Source organism: Manis javanica, chromosome 3, assembly GCF_040802235.1.
Source record: "Manis javanica isolate MJ-LG chromosome 3, MJ_LKY, whole genome shotgun sequence".
Lineage (NCBI taxonomy): Eukaryota > Metazoa > Chordata > Mammalia > Pholidota > Manidae > Manis > Manis javanica.
The window spans coordinates 164,897,188-164,916,529 of NC_133158.1; the positions used below are offsets into that span (position 1 = coordinate 164,897,188).

The following is a 19,342-nucleotide window of genomic DNA, read 5'->3' on the forward strand; positions in this document are numbered from 1 at the left end:
ACAGCAAAAATGAGCAAGTGGGACTACATTAAGCTGAAAAGCTTCTGTACAGCGAAAGACACCATCAATAGAACAAAAAGGCACCCTACGGTATGGGAGAATGTATTTGAAAATGACACATCCGATAAAGGCTTGACGTCCACAATATATAAAGAGCTCACACGCCTCAACAAACAAAAAACAAATAAACCAATTAAAAAATGGGCAGTGGAACTGAACAGACATTTCTCCAAAAAAGAAATACAGATGGCCAAGAGACACATGAATAGATGCTCCACATCGCTAATTATCAGAGAAATGCAAATTAAAACTACAATGAGGTATCACCTCACACCAGTAAGGATAGCTGCCATCCAAAAGACAAACAACAACAAATGTTGGCGAGGCTGTGGAGAAAGGGGAACCCTCCTACACTGCTGGTTGGAATGTAAATTAGTTCAGCCATTGTGGAAAGCAGTATATGGAGGTTCATCAAAATGCTCAAAACAGACCTACCATTTGACCCAGGAATTCCACTCGTAGGAATTTACCCTAAGAATGCAGCAATCAAGTTTGAGAAAGACAGATGCACCCCTATGTTTATCGCAGCACTATTTACAATAGCCAAGAATTGGAAGCAACCTAAATGTCCATTGGTAGACGAATGGATAAAGAAGATGTCGTACATATACACAATGGAATACTACTCAGCCATAACAAGTGGAAAAATACAACCATTTGCAGCAACATGGATGGAGCTGGAGAGTATTATGCTCAGTGAAATAAGCCAAGTGGAGAAAGAGAAATACCAAATGATTTCACTCATCTGAGGAGTATAAGAACAAAGGAAAAACTGAAGGAACAAAACAGCAGCGGAATTACAGAACCCAAAAATGGACTAACAGGTACCAAAGGGAAAAGAACTGGGAGGATGGGTGGGCAGGGAGGGATAAGGGGGGGGGGGAGAAAAAGTGGGGTATTAAGATTAGCATGCATGGGGGGGAGGGAGAAAGGGAAGGGTGGGCTGTACAACACAGAGAGGACAAGTAGTGATTCTACAACATTTTGCTAATCTGATGGACAGTAACCGTAATGTGGTTTTTAGGGGGGACCTGATATAGGGGAGAGAATAGTAAACATAGTATTCTTCATGTAAGCGTAGATTAAAGATTAAAAAAAAGAGAGAAAGAAAGAAAAAAAGGGGGATTACTCCTTGATAGGATAAAACTATTGGTAAATCAAAGATCAACGCATGCTTTAAATATCCTTAATGTTGATCACTTAAAGGGTGTCAGATGATCAGCTATGGAGGTACTCTTTTCTGATAATATTCCTTTCTCTTAATAAAAAAAAAAAAAAGCAGTTCCTGTGTGCTGACCTCCAATGAGTTCTGCACAGTGGTATAGAGGGCATGTCAAAGTGTGGGCAAAGGGTCTCTTTGTTTCTATGCAGAAGATCAAGGCCTAGCTTGGCTACCCAGAAAATGAACTAAGATACAATATGAGGAGGAGCTTCCGGCTTCAGCACTCTCTGGAGGACTTGTGCCAGGGGATGATCATCAAAAAGCCTCCACAGGGATCCGGACGATGCTGCGGTTGTGGCTGCATCCACCCCACCGTTTCCTGGACTTGCCATAGGAATGAGGAGGGAGATGTCTAGGCTGGCATGTGCATACAGTGAGACAACGAATTTGACCAGATCTGTACTGTTGGAACTCAACCAGAAGTTGGGAGGGGTGCAAGTTGTAGCACTCCAAAATCTTATGACTATAGACTATCTACGGTTAAAAAAACATATGGGATGTGAACAGATCCCAGAAATGGGTTACTTTAGTTTGTCTGATTTCTCTCAGACTGTTCAAGTACACTTGGACGATATCCATCATATCATAGACAAATTTTCACAAATGCCTAGGGTGCCTAAATGGTTTTCTTGGCTTCACTGGAGATGGATGGTAATTATAGATTTGCTTTGTTTATGTCACCGTATTCCTATTATGTTAATATGTGAGCACAAGTTAGTTGGTAGTTTAAAACGTATACATGCTTAAGGTACTCTACAAGAAGATAAGTCAAAGAAGTAATCAATCCTCCCATGTTTCCTTCCATATGCTACCTCTATAGCTTTTCTTCTTCATTCCTAATTACAACCCTTAAATAGAAAGCGTGCCTCATATCAAATTTACCGAGTATCATAATTCCTCCAGGTGGTAAAGATACCTCGAGACAAGTGCTGGGCATAGAAGCCACAGGGCATAAATCTGCAAAGAAGTAAAAAGCTAACCTTTTCAAACAATATGGCTTCTCTCTCACTTACCAACTTTACATTTCCCTGTATGGCCCCGGAAGATGACTGGTTAGCCAGAGACGGGTAAGATTCCTCAAGGGAGGAACAACCTAAGACAGGCACAGTCGCAGGGGAGCCATCAGGTGAGAAATTGGGGATCAACAGAGGTGATGCTCAGAACCTTATCCCCCCTGTTTTGAGAGAAATCTTCTGCATCCGTGGATGTTTTGTTGCCCTTGTCTAGCTTGGATTAATACTTAGTCCATAGGCACACACCTGATCATCTACATTTGCCCTCTTACAGCTATGTTTTCTACCTTTATCTTGCATCTACCTACCACTTCAGCATTTTATTAAAAATAAAAATAATAATAATAATAAAGGGAAAAATGTGGGATCCACATATAAATCAAGTATAAAAATCAAACGAATATTCATATTTGACCTGATTGTTTATAGTTCATAATGCGTGATCAAAACCGAAAGTTTCTGTGATGAATGCCCTTGTACTGTTCACCATGTAATAATTTATTCACTATGTAAGAATTCGTTCACCATGTAAGAACTTGTTCGTTATGCTTCAGAAGATTGGAGACTGACGAGAATTAGGCTTGAGATGGATTAATGATTGTGCATTGAGCATCGACCCCCCCTATACAGAATTTTATTGTTGTTAACAACCATTTGATCAATAAATATGAGAGATGCCCTCTCAAAAAAAAATGGCAATATCATTTTTTCTATAACCTAGTAATGAAAACATTTTATTTTTTCTTTTAGCTACTGCTGACCTTTGACCCTATTTTTGTTGAGAAGGTTGTGATTTTGTTACACCATATCATGCAAGATAATCCACAGTTACCTCGTCTTTATCTTAGTGGAGTATTTTTCTTTATCATGATGTACGCATGTTCCAATGTGCTTCCTGTTGCTTGGTAAGATCTTTATTGGTAACCTATTTAAAATTATTGCTTGAAGTGTACATGGGCAGATTTTTTTAAATTGATTTTTTGTGTTGGATGTGAGTATGTCATTGCCTTTATTAAATTTTCCCTTATAAAATCTGTTAGCTGTATGTCTGAAAATTTGGAAATTAGAATAATAGGGGAAAAATTGCTCAGAATTACTCAACCACATCTAACATAAGAATTTTGTCATTATCTAATATATTAATATATGTATTTAATGTGACTATATTCACATTGCTCATGCAGTTTTACATTTTGCTTCTTAAAATTGGGTAATTTTTCATAACCTAGGTATGACCATAATTTTAAAATGTTTTAAGTTCACGTATGTTCTTTTCTTAGTTAGAAATTAAACAATTTGGGAATACGGATTTACAAGTTGCCTTTTATTATAAATAAAAAAAATTTGACCTTTAGGGAACTAAGATTACTAAATCTCAATCAGTTCCTATATCTAAAAGGTAGTTTTTTTTTATTTCTAAATTTTTCAAGTATACACATACCAAACAGGCTTTCAAATCAGAGGAGGTAAGCCAGGTTAATCATCTGAGTGCATAACTTAACACTGGGTAAGCTGTCTCGGCACTAAGGTTAACTGAACTATGTATGTTTGCTAGATTATAAGCACTGAGGGTAAATACTGTTTTATCCATTTTTTAGCTTTCCTTGAGGTACCTTGTATGTAGAAAGTCTAAGCTAATATATATTTTTTAATGAAAATAAATGTTGCCCATAGGATTAATATTGAAATTGTAGATTTGAATTATAACTGATACCGCTGTGGATATAACTTGTTCCCTTTGTGTAAAATATAGATTAGTAATTTTCTTGAATAATTGATTATATACCTAAATCTCAAATAGTTAAAATTCAGTAAGACAGTCTTCTTTTTGCTCAGATCCCAGGGTGGCAGAAGTCCTAGTTTCTTTTTTGAAGCTACTTAATTTTTCAGGTACCCTCAAGTGTTCTTGCAGTTTTACTGAGGAAGAAAAGTAGGAAAAAAAAAATGAGACTTATCCAGGTAGCTTTAACAACTTGAAACTTTATACCTACATTTTGCAGAGAGATTTGTTACCAAAACATAATTGAAGGATGTTTCAAATTTTGTTAGGCTTTTCATAGACCATTGATATTCAGATTTTATTGAGAGCAGAAAAGTAAACCCAGACCAGGCTACTGTTTCGGGACACTAACCAAGGAATGTTATATACCACTTTCACAGTGGGTGCCAGACCCAACCTGCATGTTTTATGGACCCAGCAGTAAAGCCCTGGAAAATAATCTGTCTAATACTAAAGTGATGCCATGGCAGTATAATTTCCACAGCTTTATACAAGTAGAAAGAATATAAAAAAATTTTCTTAAATTACTTCTAGTGCTGTCATCTTAATGTAGCATTAAGCATTTCTGGCATTCTTTTTTTTATTTTTCCTTATTTACTGTGAAGTTACACATATGTAGTCTTATTTTCAGATTTCATAATATGAAAAGCTGTTCATATCATTTCACTTAATAGTGAGTAATTACAGCAAAATCATGTTTGTTGATAGCAGAACTGTGGATATAGAAAAAAACAAATAGTAGTATTCTAAAGAGTAGGATGAGCAATTCTTAACCCAAACGTTTATGGATTTTATTAACAAAAAGTCTGAAAATATTCATCATGTCATTTGTCTTTGCACTAAGCGGTTTGGGTTTTCCCCCACAGATTCTAGAGAAATAAAACATCCTTAATTAGCCTAGAAGGAAATAGGAAAATCTTTATAGTCTTTAGGATTTTGTTTCCATCAAGTAAAGAAATGAGTTTAAAATTTAGTATGATAAAGTATGTTCATTACCGATTCCATGTGGCCAGCCAGAGCCTATAAAGTCCTTAATACAGTTAATTACTTTGAATACTAATGTTCTGTCTAAAACCTAGCCATACCTTTAGGAGGACAGATCTCTTTAAGATCTTGAGTTTCAGAACTTGTTTAAAAAAAAAAAAAAGCAGGTGTACGTAGGAACTGCAGCCAACACTGTAACACAGAAAAATTTATGTAATTCTTTGCAGAATTTTCCTTGTGTTGTTCAATACTGTTGCACGTGGTTCAAGGCTGGTAGACCTAAGTAGTATTGGCAGTACCTGACAGCTGAGGAGGTTAATTCTGCTGCAGGCCTTGAAGGTTCCTCTTGCAGCTCGTGCCAAGCCAGTTTACACCACAGACCTTCCACTTCACAATTTGCTCTATTTCATCTAAATTTCCAAAGCATAAAAGTAATGTGTTCTTAAATAACTTGTTTCTTAAAGTGTTCTCTAACCCCATTTCATATATTAGAAAACTAAAAGATAACTTTAGTGTTTCTGTGTTTTATTTTGTTTTAAAGACAAAAGGACAAGATGTTTTTCAGAGAAGTATACTTGGGCACATTCTACCAGAAGCAATGGTTTGTTACTTAGAAAATTATGAACCTGAAAATTTTTCTGAGATTTTTCTGGGAGAATGTGATACTCTAGAAGCAATCTGGAGCAACGAAATGAGGTAAATAGCCAGTTGATTGTATTTTATACACAGAAACTTTGCTTGCTGTCTGGTTTGACTTCTGTTAAAATAAACGGCTTTCCCTAGTTGTATAATCTAAAGTAGTCATTGGTGCCATCTCAAGTGATAGATTTTGACAACGCTGCAAGCTGCTTGTATTCTAACATGATTTGACAAATAGAGTTTTATATAAGGAAGGGCAGGGATCCTATTACCACCGGTGCTTCTTCAATCTGTTTATAGAACTGGTAAAATTTTAGGTGATGAACTAATATGTCTGTAAGGAATACATAGGGATAAAAATCGAGACACACTCCTTAGGTATTTGGAAATGGAACTGACTCTACTAATTAAAAACTGCTCACATAGATACCCACTGTCATTGGAGAATGAGGGCTCCCTAGCCAGCACATTTTGACCTTAATCTGGAGGTTAGCATTCCTAAAAGATACCCTTATTAGGAGGGGAGTGCCATTGGAAAAGCTTGTGAAAAACCAAGAAAAAGGAGAGGCCCACAAGCAGATGTCGGTGTCCGAACAGGCCCTGTCCAAGCAGGACACGGCACTTCATAGCTGCCTTGTCAGGGCCGCTGCCCCTTTGTGGAGAGCCCCTCAGTCCTCCCAGGGGGACGGCTGTCGGCCTTCCCAGGTAGCTGCTCTCCTTTCCCAGACTTCACACTCTCAGTGCCACCTGCTGGTTGTTCTCTATGTAATATTCTTTCTCTTGAGATTGGTTAATATAAGTCCTTCATCTAAAAATGTAACTTTTTATATATTTAACAAATCAAGTTTCTGCGTAGTCGAGGCCAGAGCCAGGTTGTTAATTAAAATAAATGCCACATAGTGAGCTTTTTTGGGGTAATAGCATACTTGAGTTCCCCGACTGTGCGCTCATACATGTAGATTCTGTGATGCTTGACCTTTTAATGACTGTTTTTTCAGTAGGAATGACTGGGAATATCAGTCTTTCTCTATGATTGCCTTTATAGATAAGTACTGAGTATTTTCACACACTAAATTTAGAATGCCCTGAATCACACATTCTTACAAGCATTCATTTTAGGCCAGTAATCGAGTTACTCTAAGGAAGATCCATGTAATTGTTTTGCATGATTACTTAAACATTTTTTTCATGTAATTATTTGCATGATTACCTAACCATCTTTTTAAAACTAGAATAATCCCTTCTTAATGTTTGGAGGTTTTTATAATTGTAGGCGCCTCATGATAGAGAAGATTGCTGCTCATCTTGCTGACTTCACACCTCATCTTCAGAGTAACACCAGAGCACTTTATCAGTATTGTTCCATCCCAGTAATCAGTTATCCACAACTAGAAAATGAATTATTTGTAATATTTATTACCTCAAACAACTTTATGATACACTCCGGTTTCCAGATTGGCCAATTAAAGACCCGGTAAATCAACAGATTAATTTGTGCCTTCTTAAACCATAAAAATAGCTGCTTATCTCTTCCAGGTAATTCCTTCTTCTGTAATAAGAAGAATAATAGCTTCCTTAAGTGTATTCCCTCTTACTTAAGTGCCATGTAACTCTTGAGTACAGGTCAGTGTGTTTGGGTAAGCCCCAAACTGAGAGGTAATTTTTTGAGGGATTTACAAAGAATTTAACAATCTTTTTGTGACAAAAATGTAACAAACTTAATTTTGTGTATGTAACAGAATTACATGTTATGATAGCTTGGTGGAAGCTTGTCTTTATAGCAGATTGTTTAAGCTCACAGATCATGGAATTTGGGAATCTGGGATTGAGTCTCAGTGTGGCCATTAACAGTTCTGTATAACATTTGGTATATTGCTGGATTTCTCAGCCTCTGGTTATTGTAATGGTATTAATACTACTACTGTAGCAGTTATTTCATCTGGTGGGTGGGAAGATTAGGTGAGAATTCACATTAAGAAACAGCATAATTCCTGGCATGCACGGGAGCCAGTAAGTGTGATCTGCTCATTTGTACAGTAGTATCTGTTGTCTGCCTGTGCACAGTGCCATTTGGGACCCCTCCACCTTGAACCCTGGGATTGCTATTGGAAGCTTGGAATAAAGCAGGCCTGCATGCCCATGTTGGCCTCTTACTGTAGCAGAGATTTTACCATTATCCTTACCGCTTAAATATTTCAGAACAGTTGCCATTTGTACCCCCTCTTCACAGTGCTGTGACCAAATGAAATTGGGTAGTACCTCTGCTGATTGTTCTGGATTCAGCATGAGATAGGATATGGGCTTTTTACTCAGACATGGTTTGAATCCAGCTCCATCACTTACAACTGGGAAACATGCAGCTCTTTCTCATAATCTCAGTGTTTTCATGTATTTCTGAAATTTTATGCAAGAATTAAATCTGCTAGTCTATAAAACACCTAGCTCCTTGGCACATAGGCTTGCAGACTCCCTAGTTTTTCACTACCCCTTACATTTGTTTGAATGCCAGGATGCCACTATGTTAGAGCACCTCGACAACCATGCTACCATGTACTGCTTGCTTTCTTACAACAGTGTATCATCTGATTTCAGAGTTTTCCGTACTTTTTGAACTTTTATTTAAGAATTGAGAGTAGAGACAAATATTGGCAGAGAATAAAAATTTTCCTTAAAAAGTAGAGGTAGATAGCCCTGTAACAAGTATCTAGCTACCTAACTATTCGGTATTGCTAAAAAGGTGATTTTGGTTAATTGTATTTCAGAAAGCTGTTAGTTGGATAGGCTAGAAATATCAGTTTAAATAATACAGCACAAAAATTCTGTAACTCAAAAATCATATTCTGAAGTAGCTCTACTTTAATAGATTTAAATTTTAATCATCTGTCTTTAAGGTTAAGCTTCTAAAAGATACTCTTGATGCCTTGAAGAAGGAGGTGGAAAAGAAGCCACCTACTATGTCAATAGATGATGCTTATGAAGTGCTTAATCTCCCTCAAGGACAGGGGCTGTGAGTTCTTTGCAGTATTTCAATAGTAAATGTCTGCCTTGTCTTAAAATATTAATATCAAAGACTAAATTAACATACCAACCATTTAAATATTTTTTGCCTATTATTCATTATATGCACCTGTGAAAATAACCAGGTGGAATAATATCCATGTGATTTTTATTCATTGTAAATTCATTAGCAGAATTGTGTTCTCCTATACCAGCAGTTTTCCTTGATGGTACATTCTTTCCTCTCTAGTAATTGAACTAATGTGTGCAGAGTTCCTGGCACTCTATCTGACACACGGTGGTCCCCCACATACTCATCTTCCCCCTTTCTTTTGCAGTTTGTGTTATGCATGAGGAAGAGGCTTGACAGCATTATGTCTATGATACTAAATGACATGTGTAGGAAAGAATGCAAATTATTTAATTAGTAAACTTTAATAGTAGATAGGTTTAAAAGACATTTTCAGTACAGACTGAATTTATGCCTTTTTTGTTAAGGCTGATGGTTAAAATAACTTAAGAGTTGTGCAGTTTTAAGTAACAGTTTGAAAAATTAGTTTTAAAAAATTTCTTGTTTCTTCAAACCCCTAATATAGTTTTGTAATTTGAAGTGAATGATAACCTTGCATAAGGAATCTTTAGGTTTTATCTTTCATTTGTAAAGATAACATACAAAGAATAATCCTACTGGGTTTAATTTGATGCCTAATATATGATTGATTATATACAATAAATCTAAGGTTCTTAAAATATGATTTTAGATGATTATATAAATATTTTCTTGCCTTTACTGTGTATATAAAACAATTTTCCTATTTAATAGGCATGATGAGAGGAAGTTGTAACAACAAATAAAATAATAACTAAAGTAGTTATTGGTAAAATACAAACTAGCTGTGTTCAAGGCTGATGGTTAAAATAACTTAAGAGTTGTGCAGTTTTAAGTAACAGTTTGAAAAATTAGTTTTAAAAAATTTCTTGTTTCTTCAAACCCCTAATATAGTTTTGTAATTTGAAGTGAATGATAACCTTGCATAAGGAATCTTTAGGTTTTATCTTTCATTTGTAAAGATAACATACAAAGAATAATCTTACTGGGTTTAATTTGATGCCTAATATATGATTGATTATATACAATAAATCTAAGGTTCTTAAAATACGATTTTAGATGATTATATAAATATTTTCTTGCCTTTACTGTGTATATAAAACAATTTTCCTATTTAATAGGCATGATGAGAGGAAGTTGTAACAACAAATAAAATAATAACTAAAGTAGTTATTGGTAAAATACAAACTAGCTGTGTTCAGTTATGTTGTAATTTGAGATATTCTAAACTAAAAGTTAATTATCTTTGGTTATATACAGGATGTGTTTGAAAAAGTTAATAAAGAGTATGAATTTTTATATACCAAATCAGCAAAAATAGTGGATGGGCCAGGTTCCGAGAATATAATTTTAATTCTGAAAACACACAGCATCCTCTTCAACCGTCATAAAGAAAGTAAGGCATGTGTTATTCTTAAATTTTAATTTACCTTCCAGCTAAATCTACCATGTTACTTGCTTCTATAGTATATGTTAACAGATTTAGAGTTATTATTGCAAAAGACTCTTGGAACCATATTTTAGATACAGCAAAAGAGTAATATTCTAGAGGATGGCCCAAATGTTTTTATACCTTCTACTTCTTACCTATGTTTTCCAGTATTTTGCATTTCCAACAAGACTTCATTATTCCTTCCTGAAGGACATTTTTGTTTGGTGGAGGTACTTGGTTAGTTTTTATATTTAGCTATTTTCAGCAAACGTGAGCTCTAATAAAGTAGATCTGGAATTTAAAGATCATGTAATGTTCATAAATCACACACAAAAGACTATTGCACGTCATAACCTCAAAAGCCTCTAAAAGGTTGAAAGGCGAGGGTTCTGATGTTTAAAAAGCAATAGAAACTTTTCAAATGATCATACACAGTTGACCCTTGAAAGCAGATGCTTGAACTGCATGGAGTCACTTAGACGCAGATTTTTTTCAATAATAAACATGTTGGAAAATGTTTTGAAGATTTGAGGTAATATGAGAAAATATTTTTCTCTAGCTTAGTATAGTGCAGAATTCTGTGTGTACTACATATAACATACAACAGATGTGTTGTTCAGCTGTTATTGATGAGGCTTTGGTCAACAGTAGGCTATCATTAATTAAGTTTTAGAGGAGTCAAAAGCTATACTTGGATTTTTAACTGCATGGGGGTCAGTGCCCTAACCCCCACTTTGTTGAAGGGTCAGCTCTACTTCTGCTCACACCTCTCTTTTCCTGTGATAGCTCTGAAAATGCTCTGTTCCTCTCGGATGGTTTGGAAAACACTGTTATGGATAAAACAGGTATAATTTCAGCATACAACTTACGGGAATTTTCAGCATATTTACAGGGCCAATTGTGGTAGCCCTAACAATAGCAGCCAGAAAGCCATCAGTATGTTGAAAACTTTTAAGGCCCTGTTGGAAGTGGGGAGTTAGGTTTCAAGATAGCAGGTGTCCATTGGCTTGCGATCTGAACTTTGTTTATAGCACAAGTGGGAGACCATTTGCTCTGTGGATAGTGTTGTGAGAGAAGGTAGAGAGGGCAGAGGGGATTTGAGATAGGCAAGAGTGTTGGGTGATTGAAGGCAAGTAGAGTTGCAGCTGAAGCACTGGACCTGGAGGGGACAGAGAGCATGGGGAGCTAGCAGTTCAGTCATTAGAGAGCAGTGATTAATTGCCTCACTTTTATATGTGACTTGAACAGAACACATTTGTAAAACATTTAGTTACATGGTGTAATTTACCATTAATCAGAATGACTTTAAAGGAGTCTTTTTCAAGCTTTTTTTTTAAGGTGTCACTGATAATAATCACATGAACAACACTGTGATTACCAGATTCCCCCCCCCATTATCAAGTCCCCACCATGTACCCCATTACAGTCACTGTTCATCAGCATAGTAAGATGCTATAGAGTCAGATGCTACTTGTCTTCTCTGTGCTATACTTCCTTCCCTGTGCCCCCCCTACATTACGTGTGCTAATCATAATGCCCAGCCCCTTAATCCCCTTATCCCTCCCTTCCCACCCATCCTCCCCAGTCCCTTTCCCTTTGGTAACTGTTAGTCCATTCTTGGGTTCTGTGAGTCTGCTGCTGTTTTGTTTCTTCAGTTTTTACTTTGTTCTTATGGTCCACAGATGACTGAAATCATTTGGTACTTGTCTTTCTCCGCCTGGCTTGTTTCACTGAGCATAATACCCTCTAGCTCCATCCATGTTGTTGCAAATGGTAGGATTTGTTTTCTTCTTATGGCTGAATAATATTCCATTGTGTCTATGTACCGTCTTCTTTATCCATTCATCTACTGACGGACACTTAGGTTGCTTCCATTTCTTGGCTATTGTAAATAGTGCTGTGATAAACATAGGGGTGCATATGTCTTTTTCAAACTGGGCTCCTGCATTCTTAAGGTAAATTCCTAGGAGTGGAATTCCTGGGTCAAATGGAATTTCTATTTTTAGTTTTTGAGGAACCTCCATACTGCTTTCCACAATAGTTGAACTAGTTTACATTCCCACCAGTAGTGTAGGAGGGTTCCCCTTTCTCCACATCCTTACCAACATTTGTTGTTATTTGTCTTTTGGATGGTGGCCATCCTAACTGGTGTGAGGTGATAACTCATTGTGGTTTCACTTTGCGTTTCTTTGATGATTAGCGATGTGGAACATCTTTTTCATGTGCCTGTTGGCCATCTGAATTTCTTCTTTGGAGAAGTGTCTGTTCAGCTCCTCTGCCCATTTATATATTGGGTTCTTTTCTTTTTGGTTGTTGAGGCATGTGTGCTCTTAATATATTTTGGATGTCAAACCCTTATTGTATATGTCATTTATGAATATATTCTCCCATACTCTAGGATGCCTTTTTGTTCTGCTTATGGTGTCCTATGCTGCACAGAAGCATTTTAGTTCTATATAGTCCCACTTGTTCATTTTTGCTTTTATAGGTTCATGAAAAAGTTGCTCATGTTCATGTTCAAGAGAGTTTTGCCTATATTTTCTTCTAAGAGTTTTATGGTTTCATGACTTACATTCAGGTCTTTGATCCATTTTGAGTTTACTTTTGTGTATGGAATTAAACAACAATCCAATTTTATTCTCTTACATGTAGCTGTCCAGTTTTGCCAACACCAGTTACTGAAGAGGCTGTCATCTCCCCATTGTATATCCATGGCTCCTTTATTGTATATTAATTGACCATATATGTTTGGGTTAACATCTGGACTCTCTATTCAGTTTCACTGGTCCGTGGGTCTGTTCTTGTGCCAGTACCAAATTGTCTTGATGACTGTGGCTTTGTAGTAGAGCTTGAAGTTGGGAAGTGAGATGCCCCCTGCTTTATTCTTCCTTCTCAGGATTGCCTTGGCTATTTGGGGTCTTTTGTGGTTCCATATGAATTTTAGAACTATTTGTTCCAGTTCATTGAAGAATGCTTTTGGTATTTTGATAGGGATTGCATTGAATCTGTAGATTGCTTTAGGTAGGATGGCCATTTTGACAATATTAATTCTTCCTATCTATGAGGATGGGATGTGTTTCCATTTATTAGTATCTTCTTTAATTTCTTCCATGAGTGTCTTGTAGTTTTCAGGGTATAGGTCTTTCACTTCCTTGGTTAGGTTTATTTCTAGGTATTTTATTCTTTTTGATGCAATTGTGAATGGAACTGTTTTCCTGATTTCTCTTTCTGCTAGTTCATTGTTTAGTGTATAGGAATGCCACAGATTTCTGTGTATTAATTTTGTATCCTGCAACTTTGCTGAATTCAGATATTTGTTCTAGTAGTTCTGAAGTGGAGTCTTTAGGTTTTTTATGTGCAAATCATGTCATCTGCAAACAGTGACAGTTTGACTTCCCCCTTACCAATCTTGATTCCTTGTATTTCTTTGTTTTGCTTGATTGCCATGGCTAGGACCTCCAGTACTATGTTGAATGAAGCAGGGAGAGTGGACATCCTTGTCTTGTTCCCGATCTTAGAGGAAAAGCTTTCAGCTTCTCGCTGTGAAGTATGATGTTGGCTGTGGGTTTGTCATATATGGCCTTTATTATGTTGAGGTACTTGCCCTCTATACCCATTTTTTTGAGAGTTTTTATCATGAATGTATGTTGAATCTTGTCGAATGTTTTTTCAGCATCTATAGGAATGATCGTGTAGTTTTTGTTCTTTTTGTTGATGTGGTGGATGATGTTGATGGATTTTCAAATGCTGTACCATCTTTGCATCCCTGGGATGAATCCCAATTGAATATCGTGTATGATCCTCTTGACGTTTTTTTTTTTGGTATCATTAATATACAGTTACATGCGCAACATTATGGTTACTAGACTCCCCCCATTATCAAGTCCCCACCACATACCCTATTACAGTCACTCTCCATCAGCGTAGTAACATGCTATAGTCACTACTTTTCTCTGTGCTGTACTGCCTTCCCTGTGCCCTCTCCCACCCCACTACATTATGTGTGCTAATCGTAATGCCCGTTCTTCCCCTTCTCCCTCCTTCCCTTTCTCAGTAATGTTTTACTGTTTTTCATGAAGTTTCCCCCATCTCAGGACAGCTGAGGGAAACTTTTCCTTCGCCCCTGTATTCAAACTCAGCGGCATCCAGGATTGGCGCAAACCGTCCTCTCCTTAGCAACAAGGTTGCTGCCGTAGAGCGAGCGGCTCTAGGTGTAAGGAACGTGATGTCGTAAAGCCGGGCGCTGGGCGGTGAAAGTCGGAGGACCTGACTGGAACTTTCCGACGGACGCGAGGAGGAGCAGGTGGACGGCCCCAGGCGTCAGCGCAGAAAGCAGGAGAGCCCGCGACGCCATAACGGCGGACCGGGGTGCGGCGGGGTCCGGGAGAGCCAGTAGCCGGGGTGAGGGCGGGGGAGCCGTGCTGTGCGCGGCCGGCCCCTCTTCTGGTCCCGGGGAGAGCGGCCATTGCTTTGTCCCGCACGCACCCCACTATCTTGCCCCTAGGCCCCTCCTCCGCTACTCAGCCCCCTGCGTGTCACCTTCTCTCAGCGCGGAGGCCCCCGGGCACTGGGGTACCAACTTGTGCCCAGCGCGGCCCGGACACAAGGGCCTATCGCTCGGGCCCCGCGGCTTGGACACGCCTGGCTCGGGCTGCGGGCGACGTGCGGAAGCGGCTGCGGGATGCGTGTCGCCCGTGCGGGCGGATCCGGCCGAGCACGCCGCAGGCGGACCGTAGTGGGCCGGCGGCGGCAAAGTGACCGGCTGGCGAGGCGCGCCGGCGGAATGGGGAGAAGCGGGAAGGAGGCGCGGGGCCCTCGGCGGCCCTCCTACCCGCTCCTCGGGCCCCGGCGAGGCGAGCCCCGTGAGCACCGCGCACGTTCCGTGGGGAGCTGGCGGGGCGGCCGCGGACTCGGGCCACGAGCGGGCACCTACTTGCCCCCGCGGAGAGACCTGGAGCGGGCGGCGGGTGCCTTTGTGGAGTTGTTACCTGGTCACGGAGACCGGGAAGCACCGCAGACGGATCCCCTCCCCAGGGAGGGCTGCATTTCCGCGCCGGGATGGGGCTCTGTGCGGACGCCTGTCTTCTCTTTGGGTTTCTGGGGAAATTGTTACCTGGGCGGGACGCGCGGAGCGCTGTACCGGGTAATGGAGCTTGGATGGCGCGCTCGGTCTCGGGTGGAAGGCGGGTAGAGGAGGGGGCGGACGGACCCACGGACGCTCGGTCCGCTGCTCGCGCTGCAGCTGTAGTGTTTCTTGATTTGTGTAAGTTGTTTGCATTTCTGCGTATCTCAGGGGCGAATTAAAATTGGTTATACGCCATTGTGTTATGAAACCTTAGGATAGGTGCTGGTTAATATTTCTTAGCAATAGAATCATATTTTAAGTTGCAGCTGTTTATTGGAGAGAACTGCTTGGAAAAAATGTTATCTCTTAAGTCTTTTTAATGACAGGGTGAGTAATGTATAGAGTGATAGGTAGTCGTAGAGATACTTTATGCTGTTATTTATATGTAAATAGTTTTTTGTTCATTTTAAAATAAGGTATGCAGGTTTTACTGCCAAGACTCCAGTAAAGCATTTTTAATTTTCTTTCTGGAATATATCTGCAGTGTAGGATATTAATGGGAGATCAAGTAATGTAACTTGACAGGCATAAGCCAAGTGAGCCATGGTTTGGCCAAAGCATCAAACCTTATGTAGTAACTTGACAGTAATGATGTTAGTCATATAATAAAGGAGTGGTGTTCGAATTGCTTAAATCGGTTTTTACCATTTATAATGTAATACTTTGCTCGTTAAATTCTTAAAAATTTGTCTTCTCATTTTTCACTTACACTCTGTGTGTGGTTTTCTTACCTTTTTTTTTTTTTTGAGGAACGTATTCTAGCTACTAATGACCACAATCTGATTACTTTACTTTAGATGGAATAGCAGGTACATATTTTTCTGTTATTTGCACCATTTCTACTTGCTGTCTTTGGAAACCACCAGTAGAGGATGCTAAAACAAAAGTGATTTTTGGTGTAGTCGTACCCTCAGTCCCTGTCTCCTGTTGACTGGGACCTCTGCATGGATAGGGATGCTTGGTGTAATTCTGAGTCCTACTGATGTGTTAAAAGTCCCCTGGGTCAATTAGGCATATGCATTTTCTAGTCAGTGTACTAAGACTGGAAAGAAGTAGGAATGTTTTAGCTTGGACATTTTTATAAATTTGAGCTTTATATATCCTGAAATTGAGATCGCTATCACTTTAGCCTCGCTTTAGACCGGATGTATTACTGCTGTAAAAAGAAAAAAAAGTTTAATGGTGTTAGGTTTGGAGAAGAATATGTTAATCATTGGCCTGTATTTTTTTTGTATGCATATTTACCATACTTTTTAACCATGTTATTCCTAGTAAGATCCCTGAAAATATATTCTTAGGCATTAAAAGGTCAAAAATGGTTAAGAAAAATTGTAATTGATAGTATTGTGTAATTTTCCCATAACTTGTATGGACTTAAACACGGGTTGGCAGATAACTGCATAATGAGCAGTCACTTAGGTATTAGTGATTTCTCAATTTTATCTTTTCATCCCCTTGTACTTTAAGAATCAGAATCAGGTAGTATATGCATTTAAAATTTATAAGTGATAAATTAAGGAACCTAAGTTTGGGGGTTTTGTTTTGTTTTTCTCTTTTATTTCTCATTTTTGTTACTTATTTTTTTGATATCATTAATATACACTTACATGAACGTTGTAGTTACTAGATTCCCCCCATTATCAAGTCCCCATCACATACCCCATTACAGTCACTGTCCATGAATGTAGTAAGATGCTATAGAGTCACTACTTGTCTTCTCTGCTTTACTGCCTTCCCCGTTCCCCCTCCCCTCATTATGTGTGCATATCATAATGCACCTCTTTCCCCTTATCCCTCTCTTCCCACCCATCCTCCCCAGTCCCTTTCCCTTTGGTAACTGTTAGTCCATTCTTGGGTTCTGTGAGTCTGCTGCTGTTTTGTTCCTTCAGTTTTTACTTTGTTCTTATTCTTCACAGATGAGTGAAATCATTTGATACTTGTCTTTTTCCACCTGGCTTATTTCACTGAGCATAATACCCTTTAGCTCCATCCATGTTGTTGCAAATGGTAGGATTTGTTTTCTTCTTATGGCTGAATAATATTCCATTGTGTATATGTACCATATCTTCTTTACCCATTCATCTACTGATGGACACTTAGGTTGCTTCCATTTCTTGGCTGTTGTAAAAAGTGCTGCAATAAACATAGGGGTGCATATGTCTTTTTGAAACTGGGCTGCTGCATTCTCAGGGTAAATTCCTAGGAGGGGAATTCCTGGGTCAAATGGTACTACTATTTTGAGTTTTTTGAGGAACCTCCATACTGCTTTCCACAATGGTTGAACTAGTTTACATTCCCACCAGCAGTGTAGGAGGGTTCCCCTTTCTCCACATCCTTGCCAGCATTTGTTGTTCCTATTATTTTCTATGTTGGCCATCCTAACCGGTGTGAGGTGATAATCTCATTGTGGTTTTAATTTTCATTTCCCTGATAATTAGTGATGTGGAGCATCTTTTCATGTGCCTGTTGGCCATCTGAATTTCTTTGGAGAATTGTCCGTTCGTATCCTCCACCCATTTTTTAGTAGGGTTATTTGCTTTTTGGGTGTTGACACATATGAGTTCTTTATATTTTTTTTATGTTCGCCCCTTGTCAGCTATGTCATTTACAATATATTCTCCCATAATGTAGGATGCCTTTTTGTTCTGCTTATAGTGTCCTCTGCTGTACAGAGGCTTTTTAGCATGATGTAGTCCCATTTGTTCATTTTTTACTTTGTTTCCCTTGCCCAAGGAGATGCGTTCAGGAAAAAGTTGCTCATGTTTATATTCAAGAGATTTTTCCCTATGTTTTCTTCTAAGGGTTTTATCGTTTCATGACTTACATTCAGGTGTTTGATCCATTTTGAGTTTACTTTTGTGTATGGGGTTAGACAATAATCCAGTTTCATTCTCTTGCATATAGCTGTCCAGTTTTGCCAACACCAGCTGTTGAAGAGGCTGTCATTTCCCCATTGTATATCCATGGCTCCTTTATCATATATTAATTGACCATATATGCTTGGATTTGTACCTGGTCTCTCTAGTCTGTTCCATTGGTCTATGGGTCTGTTCTTGTGCCAGTACCAAATTAAATTATCTTGATTACTGTGGCTCTGTAGTAGAGCTTGAAGTCAGGGAGCATAGTACCCCCTGCTTTATTCTTTCTTCTCAGGATTGCTTTGGCTATTTGGGGTCTTTTGTGGTTTTATGTGAATTTTAGAACAATTTGTTCTAGTTCATTGAAGAACGCTGTTGGTATTTTGGTAGGAAGAAAGAATTAATATTGTCAAAATGGCCATCCTGCCTAAGGCAATCTGCAGGTTTAATGCTGCAGGTTTTATGGCTGAGCAATATTCCATTGCATATATGTACCACATCTTCTTTATCCATTCATCCCTCAGTTAACACTTAGGTTACTTCCATATCTTGGCTATTGTAATTAATGCTGCAGTAAGCAAAAGGGTGCATATATCTTTTTGAATTGGCATTTCTGTTTTCTCCAGGCAAATTCCCAGAAGTGGAATTACTGAATCAATGGTATTTCTTATTTTTTGAGGAAACTCCATCTGTTTTCCATAGTAGCTGCACCAGTTTGCATTCACACCAACAGTGCACATGGATTCCCTATTCTCCACATCCCACCAACACTTAAATTTTATTGTCTTTTTGGTACTAGCCTCTCTGGTATGCAGATATCTCATTGTGGTTTTGATTGTCATTTCCCCAATGATTAGTGATATTGAGCATCTTTTCATGTGTGTATTGGCCATCTGAACATTTTCTTTGGAAGAATGTCTAGTGCCTCTGCCCATTGTTTAATCAGATGATTTGTTTTTGGGGGTATTGAATTGTATGAGTTCTTTATATATTTTGGATATTAGTCCCTTATTAGATATATCATTTGTGAATGTATTATCCCACACAGTTGGTTGCCTTTTTGTTTTATTGGGGTTTTCCTTCACTGTGCAGAAGCTGCCAGTTTGATGCATTCCCTTTTCTT

At 38.5% G+C, this 19,342-nt stretch overlaps 1 protein-coding gene and 1 long non-coding RNA gene across 5 annotated transcripts in view; one reads left to right on the forward strand and one right to left on the reverse strand.

The window, feature by feature from the left end:
* LOC140848498 (uncharacterized) overlaps positions 1 to 11,271 on the forward strand; it is a 40,714-nt gene extending 29,443 nt beyond the window's left edge. Inside the window, exons 2-4 of one of the 2 annotated variants that reach the window (XR_012129499.1) lie at positions 3,046 to 3,200; positions 5,601 to 5,755; positions 6,972 to 11,271. This is a non-coding gene — a long non-coding RNA (uncharacterized lncRNA). The other variant, XR_012129500.1, reaches the window with a different exon arrangement.
* Positions 1 to 15,493, reverse strand: part of LOC140848497 (uncharacterized) — a 58,503-nt gene extending 43,010 nt beyond the window's left edge. For all 3 annotated transcript variants that reach the window (XR_012129498.1, XR_012129497.1, XM_073232302.1), the window contains exon 1: positions 15,225 to 15,493. The gene's annotated coding sequence lies outside the window, so the exon portion shown is untranslated. The remainder of the gene's footprint in view (positions 1 to 15,224) is intronic.
* Positions 15,494 to 19,342: the final 3,849 nt, after the last annotated feature.